We start from the raw sequence: 6645 nt of genomic DNA, 5'->3' as shown, positions 1-6645 counted from the left end.
CCGAGGCCGGGGTTCGACCCCGGACCGCCCCTCGGGGGCCGAGCCTGGGCGGGGTCAGCGCGGGGCGGCCCGAGCCTGCAGAGCGGGAGACCGAGGCACCCAAGGAGAGCGCGCCCGCCGCCGCCGGAGCCTGGGGGCCTGGGAGCCGACCGCGTAAGGGGGCGCGAGGGCACGGGCTGGGGGCGCGTTTGCGAGGGGCCAACGGGGGGCGAGGGGGGGCTGGGGGCGCGGGCGGCGCTGGACTTGCAGGCAGGTGACTCGCTCACGTCCCCGGGGCCGCAGCTGCACGGGGACCAAGGGCCAGGAGCGCCCACGCCTGGCACCCCCCAGCCCCCCGCCCCCCGGGGCTGCAGGTGCGCGCGGCTCCAGGAAGAGGCCTGGGCAGGCCCTGCGAGCGCGCTCGGGCCGCGGGGTGCAGGTCCCCAGGCCCGCCCTCCCGGAGAGTATTGCTTCCAGGGCGCGTGGAGCCCCGAGCCCCGCAGTGAAATGCGCCTGTCACCGAAGTCCTGAAAGCCGTGTCCAGTCTTGCAGTTGGGGCCTGCTTCTCGGCCCCCGTGCCCGCCGCGCGTGCCCGCCGCGCGTGCCCGCCGCGCCCCGCGCTGTTGTCCCGGGAGGGAAGGCCTGCCCGCCTCGCAGCTGGGGCGGGGGCGGGGGGAATCTGGGTCTGGGGTCGGAGTTCCCCGCGGAGCTTCTGGCCGCCCCCGGAGCCTTGGCGGTGGGGAGTGGGGACTGCGGCTCCAGCAACTCTGCGGTCCCAAGTTTGACTTCTCTAAGCCTGTCCCCCATCCTCCCCGCGGGGCAAAGCTCAGGCTCCGCACAGCCTGCCCCGACTGGGCGCACAGCCCGCTTCCTGCCTCGGCTGCTCTGCACTCCGAGCTCTGCAACCCCGGCTCTGCACCCCGGGCTCTGCACCCCAGGCTCTACACCCCAAGCGCTGCACCCCCAGCTCTGCACCCTGGGCTCTGCATTCCCCGCTCTGTACACGCGCCCCGCGCCCCGGCTGGAGGCGGAACTGCCAGGGCCTGTGCACTTGAGGTCTGCGCACAGTTCAGGCCTCTGCTCAGATTTATGAGCTCCTGTGGGAAGTTGTTGGGGACGTTGGCCAGAGTCTCTGAGGCGCCCTCAGCCTCTTCTGATGCAGCGTCATTGAAAATAAACATTCTCAGGAAGCTGCCTGGCTCCAGAAAGTAAAACTGTCTTCTGGTATGAAGGCTGTTGTGGCTTCCCTCAGGGAGTCAGGGCCTCAGGGCCTGGCCCCTTTGGGTCTGAGGAGCAAAAAATTCTAGGATTGATCAGCAACGTTTCCACACCTGGGAGGGCCATGTGATGATGGCTTTTTTTTCTCCATCCTTGGGGTGGGGGGTGCGGAGGGCTCAGCGGAGATTATGCCCTCTGCAAGCTTGCAGGTTTGTGGGGAGAGAGGTAGACAGTGAAATAAATTGGTAAAACGTAAAATATGTTAGAGGAAGATGTGTGCCGTGGAGTAAAGCCCCGGAGAGGGAAAAAGAGTATCTGGTGGAACAGAAGCCTGGTGATGTTTGAATAATCCCAACCAGTTAGGAGTGGCACATTGCCATCGGGGGTGACTATGCACCAGGAGTGGAAAATTGCCATGGGGGGTGACTATGCACTAGGCTGAGGAAAGAGCAAGAGCAAAGGCCCTGTGGCAGGAGCATTCCTGGTGCAGATGAACTTTATGTCTGTTTGCTGAGTGTCAGCCTAGCTGCCACCAGTGCTTTTGGTGTGAGTGACCTCCTGCATAAACTATACTGCCCCAGCATGAGAGCCAGAGGACTCTAAACTTTCTGCCACCTTCCCCTACCCCCCAACCCAGTTCCAGAAAAGGAAAGACCTCCACCATCGCATGGTCAGTAACTGCTCAGCAGGGCAGCCAGAGGGAAACTCAACAGCATCTGCTCCAGCCCATGTGCCCTCGTATCCCTTGAGCACTCTGGCTGGTACAGGCTTACAGGTGCAGGGTGATCCCTGGAAGTGACTGAATGCCCTGGGGCAGAGGGGCCTTTAGAGAAAGGGCACCCACCATTGCAGGAAGCAGAGTGCCTTCCCCAGGACCCCCTTGCCGTGTCCTGGTTCATGTCTGATGCACGCACTGGAGCTCACAGGAAGCCCTGGCCATGGATGGAAGAGCTCAGCGTGCCCCAGGCTTAGTAGCCACTCCCCTGGTACCCTGACTCTTCTCTTCCAGCATCCTGGCTCAGGCCCAGACCCGAGAAGGCACAGGTGGCCCAGACTCCGTTTCTCCGTTCTTGCGTGGAAGTGCCCAGAGATGTGGAGCACAGCCTGGCTCACAGAATAAGAGAGGGCTGGGTGTGAGCCAGATACCCGAAGACACCTTCTCGGGGCCGGAGCATGCACAGTTAGATTGGGCCTGTGTTGGTGTGTGGGGCCTCTAGGGCCTCATGCCCAAAGCCCACCTCAAAGGATCCTAGACCCGATCATTAGGGATTCCTTCCTTTGAGGTCACACAGTGATGTGAAAGCACACCTAGCATAGAAGGAAGAGGGGACTTGTGCCCTGGCCATGTCATTGGTATGTCCCCTCCCTGGACCTTGTCCATAAAATGAGGTTGGGCTGTTCAAGCTGCAAGTCTACTGGTGGCTCTACTGTGTGACAACTGTGTGGTGAAGAAGTCCAAATGGATCCTCAGGAAAGGAAACACATAGGTGGGAGCAGTCCATATTGGTGGGGCCTGCGTGGGCCCTGCAGCCTGTGCCAGATCCACTGAGACAACTTCAATGGGAGTGAAGACCACAGCCCAAGGCTGTGGGGCAAAGCCTCGCACAGAAGGCAGGGGCTCAGGATCGGGACAGAGGTGTCCATGCCCAGCCAGCTGGCCTCCTGGGGTCACTGTTGGGGTGCTGGTAGGTGTCCTTAAGGAGCAGAGGCTCCAGGTGCTCAGGGGGTGAAGCTGGAGGTGCAGTGGGTCTCCCCCAAGCAGTTCCCCAGGAGAGGATGCTGCCCCCTGCCTTCCCTAAGGAGGGAGCAGCACTGTGTCCAGGACCCCCTGCTCCACCAAGGAGAGCACTGCGCTGTCCCATCCTTGCTTACATAACTAAACACACAATGATTGTGCAAACGCAGTTCAAACTGGTGTTTCTACTTTCATCAAAGTGTGTTTACCTTCCTTAGGGAGGTCAAATTGACCCTTCCTCACCTTCTGGAGTCCAGCCGAGGACTTCCTACTTAGTCTCTCTGAGCTTTATTGTTGATCGTCTTTTTTTCTCTTTTTTAAAGATTTTATTTATTTATTCATGAGACACACAGAAAGAGGGACAGAGATACAGGCAGAGAAAGAGGCAGACTCCTTGTGGGGACCCCGATGCAGAACCCGGTCCCAGGACCCCAGGATCACGCCCTGAGCCGAAGGCACATACTCAACCACTGAGCCCCCCAGGCGTCCCTGATCATCTCTTTATTTTATTTTATTTTATTTTTTTGATCATCTTTTTAAAACAGAGAACTACCCCTTACTTCTCCAGGTCACTGTGGTATATGAGATGATGTGTTTAAAGAGTCTTCCCACCCTGTGTCACACCTAAAGCACACTGTGGTGCCCAGACAGACTGACCGACAGGATGGGGGCCACATGTCCTCGCCCTGGGCTCATTGAGGGGCTTCAGGCAGCTCCCTCCTGGCCCAGGAGACTGTGAGGGCATCAGGAAGCTGGTGACCAGGAGCACGGGGCCTGAAGGCCTCCCCATCAGGGTGTCTCTGGCAAGCACACCTGGGATATGGCTTTCCCTGTGCAGTGTGTGGCCTCTGCTGCACTGAGGGTGACATTCCAGAGTATTCCTCTTGCTGTTAGGGCTAGAGAGACTTGGACCTTTGGGAAACCAGGAGAAACACTCTGCTTCCAGTGCCAGGCCCCAGGTGAGTCTGCATAGTGACAGGCGCAGCTCCGGGAGGTTTGACTCTCTTACCACATCTTTGGGGGAAAATGGAGGTACTTTCCCGCCTTCCTGGGGTTTTATTTTGCCTATGGCAGGACGTACCGGCTGGACCTCACTGTCGCTGCTAGGAGACAGGAGTGGGCAGGCCTGGCCACCCTGTGCAGGCAGAGAGCATGTCCTTGCCTGGCCTGGCGCCTGCCTCCCTCCCTCCTGGCTGCTCTGTCCACCAGGACCTTCCATTGAACTCCAGAAGTATTTTTAGCCTTTTGCAACTTTTTATTCCTTTCTGCTACCCAGACATTGCCACAAGCAAACTAACCCCCACCAAAATACCAGCAGCCCAGAACTTTCCTCAATACCCTGACCCTCATCCTCAGGGCCGCCCTCCATGGAGCACAGGGGCCCTATTGCCACATTCCAGAGGAGAAGCCGGCTTAGGTTACAGCCGAGGCCCTGCCAACAACTCTATCCCTGACACACCATTGAGGAAGCTTCCAGACCAGGCAGCAGAGCTGGAGGCAAGGGAGGGGCCGAGTGTGAACGTGCTGCGGAGGAGACAGGGTGTGGGCATCACAGCAAGCCCGGCCCACTGCTCTGTCCTCCGGAGCAGGGGTCTTCTCTACTCCCAGGGAGGTGCCAGTGTTGAAACCCCAGGCAGGGCCAGGCTCTGCCCCTGCAGGCAGTGAACTCTCACCCTGCTGTTTCTCTTGTAATTTAAAACCCATGGAAAACCAAAAGGGTCTCATGTGGCAGATCGGAACTGAAACAGGGCCTCAAGTGACACCAGGCGGGGCCCATGAGCCCCAGTGTGGGGATGCACCCCCCCTCCCCTGCATTATTCGGCTTCAGGCCTGAGTGGGGGGGCTGTGTAGATGAGTCTACAGTGGCCTCCGCTCGGGAGGCTAAGTGTGTACAAGTGCACAGGGGTCGGCCAGCCCCGCCAGGGTTCCTCCCTTCCCCTACCAACAGCCCCCCAAAGTCTGCCTTCCCCCCTACTCCCCGGGAACCCCCTGCCGTACCCTCCTCCCAGGACCACCCCTCAGCTTCCTGTCCTGGCCCAGGGAGCACTTAGCCTTGGCCTGCATCCCTCTCTCCCACCCGTTGTGTTCTGAGGACTGAAAACCCTAAGTGATTGCCCGTATGGGTGCACCCCCCTTCACCTGATGGAATGCTTTGAATCCCCCCAGTTTGGTGAGGCCTAGAGAAGTGAGGTTCTCCTTTCCCTGGGGTCCTGGCTCCAGGTTGTTCTCCCAGGTTTCGCTCTGGGTCTTGCAGAGAGGTGAACACGGCCTGATCCCGGGGCAGGTGCACGGGCATGTTGCTCGGCCCCGTGGGCCCCAGGGGGCCGGGGGCAACGTCTGTGGGGCAGAGGCTATGCCGTCAGCCAGTGTCCTCCCCTCCAGGGCTTTCCCACTCCGTGGGGCCAACTGCCACCCGGATTGGGCGGAGGGTAGGCGGTCTGGGCTGCAGCGAGCAGGGCCTGGGGATTTCAGGGAACTTCGGGAAGCCCCTGGGCTTGGGTGGCCGTCAGCAATGTGTTGGCGGCAGGAACATTCCCATTCCTTGCTGCCTTGGCAGGCTGGCCCTGGCATGGAAGGGAAACCATCTGTTTCGATGTTCCTTTTGCCATCCTCCGGAGTGGAGTGGCGAGACTGGGGAGGGCAGCCAAGGGCCCGGGCCTGGGGGAGCATGCGGACCACCGAGCCCACCGTGCTGTCTGGCCAGGCATCAGAAAGGCTCGTGGTGCCACTGTTTTCCCCTCGCTCTGCCCTGGAGTTCCCTGTCCCTGTTCCCGAGGTCCTCCCTCTCCTGTGAGTCTGTCAGGCCACTTGGGAGCACCTGCTGATCGTGAGGTTCTCTCCCACCGGCCTGGGTGTGACGGGGGGTCTCTGAGGGCAGGCTGAAGATACCCCATTGCATTCTCCAGGGTCTTGAGTCTGATCTTCACCTTTTTAAATCCAGACCCTGGTATGTGCAGTCCACCTGGCATACTGGCGGTCCACTCTTGCTTCTGGGAGAAATCTGCCATAACACCCCCTGCCACCCCCCGAACCCTCTCCCTGCATCTTACGGCCAGTGTCTACAGAGTAGTCTGAGAAGTAGGTTATATATAACTCCTCTGGGAGAATTCAGACATATTTTTGTTCAAAAGTTCTAGGGGCGCCTGGGTGGCTCAGTGAGTGAAGCATCTGCCCTTGGCTCGGGTCATGATCTCAGGGTCCTGGGATCAAGCCCCACATGGGGCTCCCTGCTCACTGGGGAGTCTGCTTCTCCCTCTCCCTCTCCTTTTCCTGCTCCCCCTGCTTGTGCTCTCTCTCTGTCAAATAAGTAAATAAAATCTTTTTTAAAAGTTCTAATAAGGGATCCCTGGGTGGCGCAGTGGTTTGGCGCCTGCCTTTGGCCCAGGGCGCGATCCTGGAGACCCGGGATCGAATCCCATATCGGGCTCCCGGTGCATGGAGCCTGCTTCTCCCTCTGCCTGTGTCTCTGCCTCTCTCTCTCTCTCTCTCTCTCTCTGTGTGTGTGTGTGTGACTATCATAAATAAATAAATTAAAAAAAATTAAAAAAAAAATAAAAGTTCTAATAATTTTTAACACTGTCATTCGAAGAATATTTAAATTCATTCACTCGACAATACATCCTGAGCACCCAGGGCGTGCCAGATGGTGGGGACCAGAGGGCGGCCAAGGCAGACATGGTCTCTACCCTCAAGGAGCTTCCTTCCAGCGGGGG

At 59.1% G+C, this 6645-nt stretch overlaps 1 protein-coding gene across 1 annotated transcript in view; it reads left to right on the top strand.

The window, feature by feature from the left end:
- Positions 1-6645, top strand: part of EPHX1 (epoxide hydrolase 1) — a 34902-nt gene continuing 28257 nt past the window's right edge. Inside the window, exon 1 of the mRNA XM_055323565.1 lies at positions 1-153. The gene's annotated coding sequence lies outside the window, so the exon portion shown is untranslated. The remainder of the gene's footprint in view (positions 154-6645) is intronic.

Source organism: Nyctereutes procyonoides, unplaced genomic scaffold, assembly GCF_905146905.1.
Source record: "Nyctereutes procyonoides isolate TBG_1078 unplaced genomic scaffold, NYPRO_anot_genome, whole genome shotgun sequence".
Lineage (NCBI taxonomy): Eukaryota > Metazoa > Chordata > Mammalia > Carnivora > Canidae > Nyctereutes > Nyctereutes procyonoides.
The sequence above is the reverse complement of the archived record's forward strand: the minus strand, read 5'-3'. Positions and strand labels throughout refer to the sequence as shown.